The sequence below is a fragment of the Kogia breviceps genome, chromosome 6, assembly GCF_026419965.1.
Source record: "Kogia breviceps isolate mKogBre1 chromosome 6, mKogBre1 haplotype 1, whole genome shotgun sequence".
NCBI classification, from domain to species: domain Eukaryota; kingdom Metazoa; phylum Chordata; class Mammalia; order Artiodactyla; family Physeteridae; genus Kogia; species Kogia breviceps.
The window spans coordinates 5,491,038-5,507,046 of record NC_081315.1 but is presented as its reverse complement, the minus strand read 5'-3'; the positions used below and the strand labels follow the sequence as shown (position 1 = coordinate 5,507,046).

Below are 16,009 nucleotides of genomic sequence, written 5' to 3'. Positions count from 1 at the left end.
TCCGGAGCCTGTGCTCCGCAACGGGAGAGGCCACAACAGTGAGAGGCCCGCAAAAAAAGATAAATTTATTAAATAAAATCTCACTTCTCTCTCCCTTTCTTTCCTCCTTTGCTTTTTTAATTTTAAGAAAATTTTATTGAAATATAGTTGATTTAAATGTGTTAGTTTCAGGTGTACTGCAAAGTGATTCAGTTATACATATACATATATGTACATATATATTCTTTTTCAGATCCTTTTCCCTTATAGGTTATGATAATATATTAAATATAGTTCCCTGTAGGTCCTTGTTGGTTATTTTACATATAGTGATGTGTATATTTTAAGTGAAGTCAGACAGAGAAAGAGAAATATCACGTGATATTGCTTATATGTGGAATCTAAAAAAAAAAAAAAAAAAGATACAAATGAACTTATTTACAAAGCAAAAGCAGACCCCAGACATAGAAAACAAGTTTATGTTTACCAGGGGGAAGGGATAAATTAGGAATTTGGGATTAAAATATTTTCTTTTTTAAAAACAATATTTTGCATTAGTTTAATTGCTCATCCTTTGTATTATATTTCAGATTTACTTTCTCTAATGTTTACCCTTTTTTAAAACTGTGGAATATGGTATAGAAATAAAATAATGGGGCTTCCCTGGTGGCGCAGTGGTTGAGAATCCCCCTGCCGATGCAGGGGACGCGGGTTCGTGCCCCGGTCCGGGAAGATCCCACGTGCCGCGGAGCGGCTGGGCCCGTGAGCCATGGCCACTGAGCCTGTGCGTCCGGAGCCTGTGCTCTGCAACGAGAGAGGCCCGCGTACCACACAAAAAAATAAATAAATAAATAATAAAATAAAATAAAATAATGTATTCATACACACATATAGTTGAAGAGTGAGTAAGGAAAAGTGGCTTTCCCAACACAGAGGCAGAGAACATGCATGTTACTTGTTGCCCCAAGGTCTCTGGGACCCTGGATCTGAGCACATCCTCTTATATCTCTGGAGAAAAAACAAACCCTGAACTGTGTGTTAATCATTGCTTTCTTCATATTTTACATATGTTTATTTTAAACATATATATATATTCGATTTATTAATTTATTTTTGTCTGCGTTAGCTCTTCTCTGCTATGCGCGGGCCTTCTCCAGTTGCAGCGAGCGGGGGCCACTCTCTGTTACGGTGTGCGGGCCTCTCACCGTGGTGGCCCCCAGTTGTTGCTGAGCGCGGGGTCTAGGTGTGTGGGCTTCAGTAGTTGTGGTTCACGGGCTCCAGAGCTCAGGCTCAGTAGTTGTGACGCATGGTCTCAGTTGCTCTGTGGCATGTGGGATCCCCTCGGACCAGGGCTCAAACCCGCGTCCCCTGCACCGGCAGGCAGATTCCCAACCACTGCGCCGCCAGGGAAGCCCTAAACATATTTTTTTAATTTGCTATATACTTTTAGTTTGCTATACTTAAAGAGCTACATACTTTGTCCAATATATTGTTTAGTTTGGAAAATTCATGTAAAAGGAAGTGTACTCTGGATATTTCTGAGACTTTCTTTTTTTTCTCAGTGCTATATTCTTGAGACTCATCCATGTTGACACGGGTAGCTTTCAACCATTTTCACTATCGTGTGATCTCACTGCATTAACTACATTTGATAGGGATAGAAAAGGATAATTAGTTAGTTTAGAAATCCCACCAGGGGATTAAAGACAGAAGGGGAATTTTAAGGGATTTCGGGAGACTGTTGTAAGCTAATGACCACTCAAGAAAAGAATCCAGTAACCAAGCAACAATCTACTCTACTTTGAAGGAAGACCAGGTGTATCCAAGCACCAGGCACACTCAAGCCACAAGTTCTGATAGCTAAAGCACAACACAATAGATATGGGGTCTGAATCTTGTTACATGAAGTCAGGGAGTTAATGGTCTTTGAAGAGTAGCATTTCTGCATGTGGCCATGATGGGAATATAGATGAAAGAGGAAAGAAACAAGGTGAAAGGGGGCGTAATACTGAAACCTGAGATGAATCACCATATTTTAGTCTATGTCACCATCCCTTTGCTAATATATAATACATATAATCTAAATAGTGCCATGACAGGCCCTGTTGAGTAGCCTGACCTGATTCGGTAACTGTTGCAGAGATGAAACACCTCGTGCTTATCCCACTACATCGCGTTCGGTGATGATATACACACCGAACGTGGAGGATGTTAAGAAATATCTGTTTACTTCTACAAATAAACTTTTCCAATTTATAATCAAATTTACCAATGAAAATTTACCTGCAACCAAACTGAATCCCAAAAGTAAATGAATCCCTAAAATAGATGATTATATAATACTTCTAATTAACATGCTCAAATGTATATACACATTTACTGGTTAAATGACAGTCGTCTCTAACGAAAACCCTCACCCTTTCTGTTAAAAGGACTGTTTATTTAAAATTATGCAAAAGTGAGTTCTTGGTTTCCTAGGGAATTGCCAAACCCAGTTGCAGTTTCTAGCCAAAAATGAAAGGAAATTCCCCTCCCTGTTTTGTTTAGTGTGTATGTTTGCGTTGGTTGGAGGCTTGGGGGGATTCTGATAAGAGTGACTTTAGCAGGGTTTTTAAATTACCAAAGGAAAAAAAAAATAGCAGTATATATGAGCTATCTAGAATTCTATGTGAATCAAGCTGTATTCAGAGATGAAATTCATTTTTTATCACTTCACCAACACATGTAAGATTTTAAGCATAAATCAATTCTCAAGACAATTCTTTTGCAGAATTGTTCTTCTGACATTTTCTATTAAGAATTTAGCACCCCTATTCTTCTTTGCCAGGAACCCAACAATTCAGTGTCCTTCTCTGTGTCATAAAAATTTATGGCAGTCTGTAGGCACGCATCCTGAATGTTTGGAAGAAGAGGTATTGAAAAACGTGTGAGAAATGAGCACCTCTGTCTCTTCCTAGGCAAGGAAGAGGTTTTGTTTTTGTTTTTATTTAAGATATTGAGTGCTGTTCCCTTCCTTCCACAGTCTAGTTCCTCTGTCCTGATTCTTTGCCCACTTGCATGCTTCTAGAGTGTCCCGAGAGTAATGGGTGAATGATGGAGCTGTGTCATGGCTGTTATCCTGGTCCTCACAGGCGGGGGGGCTTATATCTGCATGATCGTTGCTGGTATCTTTTTCTGGCTACACTCCTGGCCCCCAACCCTGTGGGTGGGTCTGTTGCACGTGGAACTGTGATCCCCATTTCCCAAGGCCTGAATCCCACCTGTAGCTCTTTATGTGGGGTGACTTTACCTCTCAGGCTGCTGCACCGTGTCCCTCCTGGTTTCTCTTCTTCCTTAATTCCCACCAAGTAGCTTTCACGGAATTGTAATTTTTAATTGGACTTAGAAAGACAACAGGTAATGGAGTTGCAAGAGAGGTTGAAACACCTCAGAAGCGCTGGCCAGCATCACAACCTTCTGCTTTTTCCCTCTTGCTCCGTCTCTTATGCCAGGGGGTACAGGCTAGATTATAATGAGGGGACCACATGGGGACATAAGGCCAGACAACAGCTGGTACCGAGACCCAGAAATGTGAGTCAGGGGGCCAGCCTGAGTGATCCCAGTGAAGAGAGCAGATCTGTCCACTCTATACACACACAAAAGGGGTGTTGTTTTAAGCCCCTTGTGTTGGAGTGGTTCATTATGCAGTAATTGATCGCTGAAGTACAGCGCTAAACACTAGCTGAGATTATTAGCCTTTTATTTAAGTGCGTTATCTGTCTCCCACGTGTGAACACCAGGCGGGCAGAGACATTGTTTGGATTGCTTATGCTGAAATAGCAGTGCCTAAATCATAGTCTGGCATGCGGTACATACCCTATCAATATTTGATAAATAAACCAATACACATCGAATCCCATTGGTTCCACTAGGAAATACGCTAAAATGGAAGCAGTTCTTGGGGTTGAAAAGGTCTAAGTTGCAGTCTGCTTTGATATCCACTAAACAGACATATGGCCTTGGGAGCTGTTGTGCTGAAAACCTGCTTTCCGTTTTAAGGTTCGTTGGATTCTCTGGCAAAATAATCACTCTCTCACACAAATAAACAGCTTCAATCAAATCTTTAATAGAAGGCGATTTAACTTAATTTCAATATGCAGTCATTAAAAAGAAAGGAATAAGAATATCAACAGAGTCTATAACAGCTCATGCGTCACCGAACTGGGCCGGCACCTATTTCCAGATCCAAGCAGCAGCTAGGAAGTGCCCGGAACAGCAATCTGGAGCCCCAGCTGGGAAGGTCCCGGGCAGCGCATCCACCCCTCGGGTGAGACTTCAGAGTGGCGCTCAAAAGAGTCCTGCTTTTAACGCCAAGCTGCAAGCTGATACTCATCAGCTTGCGGCAAAGGTGCAGCTCTGGCTATTATCATAAATGCTTTGATACTTGAGTTGTTAAGTCTCAGAATGTCTGTTGATCCACGGGAACTGGCCAGATTCCCGAGGCCCAGGCAGCTTCGTGACTCATTTCCTTCTTTATCTGTTGGTTCCCAAGACTTGCTAGCGCCGTTTCTGCTGACCTGCATGTAGTCTAGCGGCTCGGCATGTAGCTCTTTCGGGGTCTTTGTTTAGTCAGAGGCCTACTGTTGCCCCTGAAGCCTGAACAAGACTATTTTACTAGCTTCCTCAACGGGAGCAACGTCTGGTCTTTCTAAGCTTTAGTTTTATAGCCTATAAAACGGGGATCTTAATACCACAAAGGCTGATTGTGACCGTTTAATGAGACAACGGTAAATGTCTATCACAGCATTTGTTTTAATAAATAACAATTGTGATGATGAAGAAGCCATAAACAGAGGAGGAAACTGATGGCGCCATTTAATCATTTATGAAATATCTGCAAATGAGGGTAAGTCTTATTTAAAAGGACTCCATGTGATAGACTTACAAAATTGAGCTGTCCCTCGAGAGTAGAGGCGACAATACCGTCTCAAACTTGTGGGGCATTTCTGGGTAGCTTTCCCAGTAATGACAATGCAATCCCTCTCTTACCCTGTCCATAAAGAGCCGTGGGCATTTGACAGAAATGTCTGCTCGTGGCGGGCAAGCCCTCCTGACCCGCGTGGAGGCAGTTCCATCAGCTTGGGATTATTAGCACAATTTTCTACACAACACACAAGAGTGTCATTTGAAAAATATGATTGAAGGATGTGATAATCTCTTAATGCCTCTGGCATAGTATTTATACCTAATAGTGTTATGCAGGCTTAGAGATTATGTAAGGCATAAGAGCTCGGCAAATAGGGAGCAGGTTCATAATTTGTAGTGACTTTTCTAATATGAAAGTATTATAGCATGAAACAAATGGGCCATCTAACAAAATTAAGAGAAAATCCCATTGGCAGTAGCTCATTCGATATGGAGTATTTAATGGCACTGAGGAAAATGGGAGCATCAGTAATTTTCATGGAAGTTATTTTGACGGTTTTAAGGGTTTCTAAGTAGTATTTGTGTTCATTTTCAAGTCATGTTTCTTTTCAGAAAGTAAAGTAAAAGTGTTTGCATATTGGTGGCCTGTTGTTCTGACATTTTACATCCAAAGACCCTACTGTGTAATATGCTGTGGCTCACCTTCAGCTGTGCCATATTTTGTGAGGCATTAGCTGTGAATACAATTTTAGCATCTGGCGCATAGAGAAATATTATTTTTCAGGACTTCACTTAAGGAATAAAACCCTTGAATGTTTTTTCAATAGTTAGTTAGATAGGCCCAATAAGTGAGGGAAAAATCTAACCCTTCATAAATAAACAAGAATGTTATAGGGCTTCCCTGGTGGTGCAGTGGTTGAGAGTCCGCCTGCCGATGCAGGGGACATGGGTTCGTGCCCCGGTCTGGGAAGATCCCACATGCTGCGGAGCGGCTGGGCCCGTGAGCCATGGCCACTGAGCCTGTGCATCCGGAGCCTGCGCTCCGCAAAGGGAGAGGCCACAACAGTGAGAGGCCCGTGTACCACAAAAAAAAAAAAAAAAAAAAAAAAAAAAAACAAACAAACAAAAAAAAAGAATGTTATAAAGAAATCTTCTGATGTTCCTTTGCACTTTAGCATTCCGTTTCATTGAAAACTCTTGTTTGTTTGGGGTAAAGGGAAGCTCAACTTTAACGTGACAACTTGAAACACTTCCTTAGAAATAGTAAGTACAGTTATTCATGAAAATAAACTGCCACGCTGTATGACAGACTCTAGGTCCATCCACCTCACTACAGATAACTCAATTTTGTTTCTTTTTATGGCTGAGTCATATTGCATTGTATATATGAGAGTGAAGTAAGTCAGAAAGAAAAAACAAATACTGTATGCTAACACACATATATAGAATCTCAAATGAAAAAAAAAAAAAGGTTCTGAAGAACCTAGGGGAAGGACAGGAATAAAGATGCAGACGTAGAGAATGGACTTGAGGACACAGGGAGGGGGAAGGGTAAGCTGGGACGAAGTGAGAGAGTGGCATGGACATATATACACTACCAAATGTAAAACCGATAGCTAGTGGGAAGCAGCCGCATAGCACAGGGAGATCAGCTCGGTGCTTTGTGACCACCTGGAGGGGTGGGATAGGGAGGGTGGGAGGGAGACGCAAGAGGGAGGAGATATGGGGACATATGTATATGTATAGCTGATTCACTTTGTTATAAAGCAGAAACTAACACCCATTGTAAAGCTATTATACTCCAATAAAGATGTTAAAAAAATAAAAATAAAAAAATAAAATGAACTGCCGGAACTTCAGGTGATTTCCTATTAAAAATGTATTTTCCAAATAAGCTATAGGTGTTGATCTGTTCCATTGGGATTTTCTAGTGTCCTTGCAGTTCCTTAAGGTAACATCTGTGTGTCAGGAGCTGGGAAGGGGCTGATTTTTCTCTCTATAAGTTAGCCTGCCACAGTTCTATAGATGCTGTGGAAGACACAAGGCTCCTGTTTCAGAGACAAGAGACAGTTCATTACTCATGGCAAAGGCGGTAGCCAGAATATCAGCATTTCTGTTGGTTACGCAAGTGCCATTATCCACAGCGCAGTGGTTAGAGGACCAGGGACTGCCTGCACGTGCAGCAGGCTGCATTATAGAAGAGGAATCCCGAGCTTAGGGAACCCAAATCTTTCCCAGTGGGCTGTAAGCAAATCTGCCCTTGGTTCTGGAGGGAGATAAACATCTCTTGGAAGATAGTCTAGAGCAAAGGTAGCAGTGGCTAGCAAAGTAGCAGAAATGTGAGAGACCCATAGAGGATTATCTCTCAATGCTGTGATGTCACTTTTTCTCTCTTCACTATCTTCAATTCAACTATTAAGTTAATGAGAAAGCTAATTATTTAATATATAATATACATTATAGTATATAACATAATAATAAATATTTAATATTTTAAACCCTCCATAATTTTATCCATAATGAACAATGCATACTGAAAGATCTTGAGGTGCACACAATTTTTATCACCTACCAATACTTCTACTTGTTCATTTATTCAACGTCACATGATAAGTGCTGGGCATTGTGTATCCAAGGCTGAACAAAGCAGTTTCCACTGACAGAGAACATAGACTCTATTATGAAAAACATGTAATAAGCAATCACATATGTCATTTTTTAGGATATGTTACACTTTCTGTTGTAAAAATATTTTTATTTTGAAAAATAATACACACCTAAAATAAAACAATATGCACAACCTCATAAACTAGTATAAAACAAACATCTGGACACCTGAACAAATGCTCCGCATCTTACTTTATAAACCTTTTAAGTTTCATAGTCTCCTTTTTTCCTCAAAAGTTACCACTATTGTAACGTTTATGATTCCTAGTTTCCTGACTTTGCCCTTTTAACATTTAGGTTTACCCTCCTAAGATTTATAGTTTTGTTCTGTCAGTTTTTGAAATACACATAAAGGGGAATTACATAGTACGCAATTTTTTCCTGTGGCTTTGTTTCATTTAACATTTTCTCTAAGATTCACCCATGTTGCTGCATGTAGCTGTAGCTGCAGTTCCTTTATTTTCATTGTTGCCTGGTTTTCTAGTACGTGACTGTGCCATGCTATAATTGTTCCTTCTGCAATTGTGATTTTTGAGGTTACTTACAATTTCTGGCCATTAAGAAAAATTCTGACCTGAATGTTCTACTTTCTACATTCAGCTGTTAGTTTTTCCTACACCGGTCTCTGCGATACATTACACAGTGCAGTGGCTGGTTTATCTGTGGGTTGATAGCACTTTGCACAAAATTTAAGAGCTATAGTAGTTCCAAGAAAAGTTTTGCTGAATAAGGACCGAAAAAGTTGTTGAACAAATTAATTGAATTTTGGTGGTAGGAGAGCAGAATTTTGAAGGAAAATTAAAACTTAAGCCAAGGATAATTTTCTTCACAATTAAAGAAAGGAAAAGGAATTTTAATGGAAAGCATTAAACGGTTAATATGCTCTGTGACATTCTATGACCCATTTCCTTTTTTTTTTTTAACATCTTTATTGGAGTATAATTGCTTTACATTGCTGTGTTAGTTGCTGCTGTGTAAAAAAGTGAATCGGCTAAACGAATACGTATATCCCCATATCCTCTCCCTCTTGCGTCTCCCTCCCACCCTCCCTATCCCACCCCTCTAGGTGGTCACAAAGCACGGAGCTGATCTCCCTGTGCTATGCGGCTGTTTCCCACTAGCTTTCTGTTTTACATTTGGTAGTGTATGTATCTCCATGCCACTCTCTCACTTCGTCCCGGCTTACCCTTTCCCCCTCCCTGTGTTCTCAAGTCCATTCTTTTTTTTTTTTTTTTTTTGCGGTACACGGGCCTCTCACTGTTGTGGCCTCTCCCGTTGCGGAACACAGGCTCCGGATGCACAGGCTCAGCGGCCATGGCTCACGGGCCCAGCCGCTCCGCGGTATGTGGGATCTTCCCGGACCGGGGCACGAACCCGTGTCCCCTGCATCGGCAGGCGGATTCTCAACCACTGCGCCACCAGGGAAGCCCTCAAGTCCATTCTCTACATCTGCATCTTTATTCCTGTCTTGCTCCTAGGTTCGTCAGAAACATTTTTTTTTTTGATTCCATATATATGTGTTAGCATACGGTATTTGTTTTTCTCTTTCTGACTTACTTCACTCTCTATGACAGACTCTAGGTCCATCCACCTCACTACAAATAACTCAATTTCGTTTCTTTTCATGGCTGAGTAATATTCCACTGTATATATGTGCCACATGTTCTTTATCCACTCATCTGTCGATGGACACTTAGGTGAGTGGAGGTGGGTCTTAGCGTTTAGATGGAGATCTCTTGGAGAGCTTTCACCGTTTGATATTACGTGGAGCCGGGAGGTCTCTGGTGGACCGATGTCCTGAACTCGGCTCTGCCACCTCAGAGGCACAGGCCTGACACCCGGCCGGAGCACCTGCCAGCCACACAACATGTGTTCTTTAAGAGCATCCTTAAGGAACATCCTGATTGTGTGCGGTGCAACTTTACGTTCGAACTGAGAGCTTCGGTGGATGGGACTTTTGCCTTCCCCAGACGGTTGAAGGTTACGATCTTTGTTTTTGGAAACCCCACCACCTCCTTATTTCTATTATTATTTTTGCAAGAAAAGTATAAAAAGAGTTCGAGCGGAGGTGAGATTTGTGGTCGGGAAAGCCCTGGACTCCCTCCTTCTCCGTCTTCTGCCTCTTTCTCTCTGATTAGTTCTATCCAGCAGCAGATTGAAGCAAGACATGGCTCTTCTCAAGGGTTTTTCAGCAGCTTCACTTCTAGGTGAAGGCTTCACGAACCAAGTGATGTCAACCAACGTCGCTTCTCTCACTCTCCTCTCTCTAACAATGAAAGTTGCTGTTAACAAGGGAAAAAAGAGAATTGTTTATACCATTTCAGTTCCAATAATAAATGACCTATCAGCTCCAAAGTAGCCACGGGACGGAGGGCCCATTTCCTTTTATTCCAAACTCTAGGTACAAAATGAAGAGGTCTTGCTTATACATTGATATCAGAAAGATCGCCAGCACTTGAGAGTGAGAACATATTAGAGACGTGAGCAGTTCACAAGGGTAACGTGGACCATTAGATTATACTGATCAACAACTTCTACCCTCTTCTTTCAAACTTAAATCTCACTGGTCTTCAATATTGTCCAATTTATTAAGCTCTTTGTTATATGTAAAAAAATTTTTTTTAATTTCAAAATTTACAAAAGAGTATAGGTAATTAAAAAATCTTTTCCTGCCTGTCAGTTAAGTATTAGCAGGCATTTCAATTATTTTTAAACATTCATGATTCAGAGATAGCCTAAGGGTGACAAGAATCTTTTGGAAAGAAGGCAGTATTTATCCCCCTCACCCTTAAATCCCAAAGGATTTGAGACTTCTTGCAACCATAATGTACATAACAATAGAAAAAAGAAAATATAAATATAAGACAATTAGAAGAAAATCTGAGGAGACACAGTTACAGGGTTTGAATAGCTTATTACCTCTAGGTTATTCCTAAGGTACAGGGGAAAATTTGCATTATTTGGAACAAATTACGTGCTAGAAAATAGAGAGCTGGCAAAGACAGAATCCTGTTTTTAAAGTCAATTTTAAGCACAGTTCAGAGTGACAACGAGAAAGGGAAAAAATAACGCTCTCTATAAGGCTGACACTCAAGAATGGGGAAAGCTGTGAGTTAAGATGTACATTGTCCTAAAATAAAATGAGCGCCAAATCACTGTCATTGTCACAATCTGACATTACACTGTTCTGAAAGGAAATTAAGGTCACTTCAATTGTGAGAGTCTCAATCCCAAGAGACACTTTGGTACCATCCCATATGCTCCTAGGAATAAGCATAAGGGGATTCCCGACAGTCGGGTGTGGGCACGGCAAAACAATGAAGCAAAATGCCAAAGTGCCATCTTTTTTCCTTTCCATTTTATTTCTCTTTTCTCACCTGGAAATATACATTTCCTGCCCTCACAACGACCATGCTTTCAACTAATTGTTGAAATCTTAGTAAGTCGTAGTCTATGAACTTTAAAATATTGCTCTAGCCATTTTTATTCATTTTCATTCTTGGTGAGAACATTTATGTTATACTCTTAGAAAATTTCAGTTATAAAATACAGTATTATCAACTATAGTCAAAAACGTGTCAGTTAACTCAGTAGAAGGAATCCTTCACAATGTATACACATATCAAATCAACACGTTGTATACTTTAAGTATAATATAATTTTATCAGCTGTACCTCGGTAAAGCTGATAAAAAAATGCTCTGCCCTAAGCAAAAGGTCCACCTTTACTAATTGGAGGTGGCACTTTAGAGGAGAGCATTGGACTCACGCTACTGAGACTTAATATCTCATCTGTGCAACAGTCTACTGGTTCTACATTCCTGCGATGGGTCGTGTCAATCAATGGACGGAGCAGGGGACTCAGCACGAAATACTTCATTTGTTCCTCTTGTTAGGTCAACGCCTATATAACACACATAGCTTCTTCCCTCCACAAAAGATAGGCCAGCTACTGCATGGATGAACTGAGGCTGGTCTGCAGAGCACAAGATCGGCAGCGCTAGTCAGACTCGTTCCCTCCCTTACTTGGACTTACGCTGGTCACTTGGCATCTTTTCCTTTTCTCTTAGATGAAGAGATAATACCTCACTGAGGAGGGCAAGTTCACGTCAAAATGTATACCAGCTCTATACATGACTTTTCTGGTGCTATCTGAAGCTCCTGGTTTAGTTTTTTAGGGTTAGATTTGTGATCAGCAGGCAGATCACTAGGGTTGCTCTTGGAGGTCTGCTGTGCCTATGAAAACAGTCAATGTCATATGACTGCCCTGCACTTTTCTGATTAGATGACTTCCAGGGTCTTTTATTCTGTGAGTCCTAAGTTTCGCTTTAGCTCTTTAATAAATGCATTCTCCCTTGGTGTCTCTTTTTTCCCAGTGACTTTTATTGCTTTACTAAAAAAAAAAAAAAAACAACAAAAAAACAAACAATCTGGATGTGAGATTAGCAGTGGGAAGTCTGAATCCTTCTTCATGAAAAATTAAAATTTTCACTAAGTATCGGCCTGGTGCAGAGTGTCCGCGCAGTGGTGCCTCTAATCTCTTGTATTTGATTAGTCACTGAGACAGCTTGAGGCTGAGCTCTTATTAAGGTTCTTAAGAACCTTATTCAACAACTGCCTGGCAGTCCCTTCTCTCAAACACACAGAAATTTGAGAAACAGACAGCAATGTGGTTTCATCATTTTCAGTGTGTTGAAAATAGCGGAAATTTACCACCCACTTATGGAGGAACAAAATGTACACACTCGCAGAGATACTTTACTGTGCAGGGCGGTGAATGGGGCCCTGAGAAAGTGCCCTTTGCTGTGAGGGAAGGACGGTCAATGGCGTGGTGAGTTCCGACTGCAGTCCAGCACCCACACTCCCTGCTTGTGTGCCGGACCGCAAGGCCACCACTCTCGTCTTGGAATAGGAATTGTTTGTATCAGCATCTTGTGGCATGGAGGGAAAAGCCCCAACCAAACACAGCCACTCCAAACCCTGTTTCAGATCATGACACAAACCTGTCTCTTTTAACTTTCCCTTTCTATCAAAGGATTGTTGAAACACAATTTAGAGTGTGTTACTTTTGATTTTTCTTGGTGACATTTGCTCCTTTTTGTTCTTACTCCAGCATCAGAATACTTTTCTAAAGCCAACCTTTTATTTCTGATTTTTCTCCCATAATCTTTATCCGGACCTGTCTCTTCACCATCTTTCTAATCACTCAATGTTTATTTATATTAAGCACAGATACCTTCCTCTGCCTTCCACAATCCCTGTAGCCTAATTAAGAAGTGGCTTCTCTCTCTCTGTCTCTCTCTCTCCTTCTGTCACCAAGTGAGTTGAATCTCAGTTCCACTATTTACTAGCTACATCATGTGAGACAACTTACCTAACTTTTGGGGTTTACATATCTTCATCTGTTAAATGAGTATGATATAGGGATAGAATAAGATAGTGACACAGCTAGAAATCCCACTAGGGGAAGATAGATAGAGAGGAACTTCAGGAGATCACAGTAAGCTAGACACCAACCAGAAAATGCCCAGGACAGCTGGCAGCTAAGCAACAATCAGAACACTTTGAAACCAAACAGGCTTACTTAGGCCACGACCACAGAAAAATGGTTCCAAGACCTGCCTTTGGCCTTGGGAGGTCTATAAGATAACAGACCCTGAGAAAAACTGCATTCCTGCCTATAGCCAAGACAGGAATATAGGTGAAAGGGGAAAGAAGCTAGAAAAAGGGGGCATTATACTGAAACTTGAGGTGGATTACCATGCTTTAGTATATGTTACCACCCTTCTACTGACGTACATATGATTCGAATAGCGCCATGACAGTCCCAGTTAGACCACATAGGGTTAAAGGAGAAAGTAATGATGTATCTTTGATTATAAAAATGTAGCCCTCTTTGTTGGGACTGTCTGCTTGGACCTCTCACAAGAGTCCTGTGCTAATAAATCTGCTTTTTTCCCCAGCACTTTGCCTCGCGCTGAATTCTTTCTGCCTGGAGACAAAAGATCCTGAGCTTCCGGTAAGTCCTTGAATTCTTTCTGCCTCGAGACAAAAGATCCTGAGCTTCCGGTAAGTCCTTGAATTCTTTCTGCCTGGAGACAAAAGATCCTGAGCTTCGGTAAGTCCTGACACCAGGTGCGTCACTTGGTTAAAAGACAATCTGTTCAAGTTCCCTCCTAAGTCAGGGATCGTGGGTTCGAGTCCTATCTGAAGGAGTTGCAGTTTCAAGTATGACGGTGTCCTCACCAGATTGTTATGAGGATTAAACATGTTAATATTTCTGAAGAGGTTAGAACGGTTTGTGAGATACAGTGTTATGTAAATGTTCACTGAATAAAAATCAGATAAGGGCCTAGCTACCTCTGTGTGGGGAGGACGGGTTGGTGTTTGTCTCAGGACAACCAAGTCTCATATTCTCTGAGGAAGCCACTTGGCCCCCATGTTACAGATGAGCATCTAGTCACTCATCTTTCCTCATGATACTTTGGTACCCACATTAAAATCTTCCTTTTACTTTCAAGTCCTGTCATCAATCTGAACTATGAAATCCATAGATGGCCAATTCTTCACCCTAGTTCCTCAGTGTTTCTCAACTACAGTAATCTTCCCACTTCACCCCTACTGACCGTACTCCAGGATGCAGGCTGTGCAGTTTGTGAACTATGCAAAAACACCAACAAGTGGGTGATCAAGGGCCGAAATCCATGCAGCCCCCTTGCTCTGCAAATGGGGCTCTGGCCCCAGGACCATACCAAGTACCTTTATATCACTCAAATCTATTAGTCCTCTCCAAACATTATCCTTGAAATCCCACTGTCTTCGTATAACACATTCTGCTTACAGATTTTTCACTTATTAAATCTGTCATCTCCATCTTCTGAGCCCATGGAGAATGCCAGCTTACCAACCCTTCTTATTTCTCCCTGTCCATCAGGATCTTCCTTACATCACTTCCTTTGTAATACAAGGTAGATTCCATGAATAAATGCCTCAACCTATATTTCCGAAGTCCTCTGTAATTATTTAACACTTATCAAAAAATCGCAACTGTGGATGAATAAAATCGGCCCCCTTATCCGTGTGTCCATCCAAATAGCTAAGCAAAACTGGAGAATCCTATATATTAGGACAAAATGATGCTACCAAAAATGTATGATCATTAATTAATGAACATTAACTGCGGAATTGTACTTATTATCTCTTTACAATCAACTAAATATCTGTGTCTGATTTTTACTTCACTTTTCTGTATTTTGTTACAACAAAATCTCCCTAATATTCTCAAACTACAAACCTGAGTCATCTTTGTCTCCTATTTTTAGTGAGAGCAGAAAGATGATTAGAGAGAAATTACCTCATTTTTAACAGCCAAGTTTATAAATTATCCTAAATATTAACTTTGTTCTTTTCTCTATCCTATTACAAGGAGGGAGTTATATTTCTTTTCAGCTACATCTATAGTCCCTCTCCAGTTGCCCTGCTGGTACTTGAGCACAGCCTCATTTTTCTATTCCAGAGACTGACTATTAATTACCTTTCCATGACCCCCTCTCACTTTCCCATCTTCAATATCTCCATTATTATTAGAATATTCCTATCTGTACTTAAACTTTTTGCCTCTCCCACCTTCATTCCAGCTACCTGCCTTTCACAGGTAACTCCTTGAAAGAGTTCGTATACTCTCCATTTGGTTACCTCTTGTCAACTCCTCAAACACGATCGTTGGATTTTTACTCTCGCCATTTTGCTTAGATGTCCTTGAGGTAAAAAATTACCTTCAGGCTATTAAGTCTAGTGGACATCTTTTCAGGTCTCTTCTGGTTTCATGCTTTCTGGCTTCTCTTCACAATCTTTATTTTTCTTTCCTGATTGTTAAAATTTAAAGCTTCTCATAACTCTGTCCTGAACCTCTTTTCATTCAGTACTCTTTTAGGAGATGATAATAATGGCGATGATGATAGTAATCTGACATTTATCGAGCACATGCTTTTCTGCCACGTGCTATCCTATGCACTTAGTATATTTTAACTAATGATATACTCTCGACATCTCCATAAGGGGTCCACTCTCCTTATTCTCTTTTCAAAATGAGGATACTAGACATGAGTTAATAAACTTATTCAAGCTAATTCAGCTAATGAGTGTTAGGATGAAGATTCAAATCTATCAGCTCTTTGATCTGATGCCAGAATTTATGCTTTTGTCCACTCAAAACATGCAGTATACAGATTTAGATCTCACCCATTTCCATGGCTTTAGTTATATCTAAATATCAATGATTCTTCTTTTTTTTTTTGGTAAGTTTTCTTTCTTTTTTTTTTTTTTAAACATCTGTATTGGAGTATAATTGCTTTCAGTGATTCTATATCTACATCTTTGTCTTAGACAAGATATTAAGCTGTCCTGAGTTATCACATAACCATCTCCAAGAAACATATCCACTACTCCTCCTAAGGTTG

At 40.6% G+C, this 16,009-nt stretch overlaps 1 protein-coding gene across 1 annotated transcript in view; it reads left to right on the top strand.

Annotated features, from left to right (window-relative positions):
- The window catches only part of NAF1 (nuclear assembly factor 1 ribonucleoprotein), a 291,086-nt gene extending 277,522 nt beyond the window's left edge, over window positions 1-13,564 (top strand). Inside the window, exon 9 of the transcript XR_010840952.1 lies at window positions 13,514-13,564. The gene's annotated coding sequence lies outside the window, so the exon portion shown is untranslated. The remainder of the gene's footprint in view (window positions 1-13,513) is intronic.
- The last annotated feature ends 2,445 nt before the right edge of the window (window positions 13,565-16,009 follow it).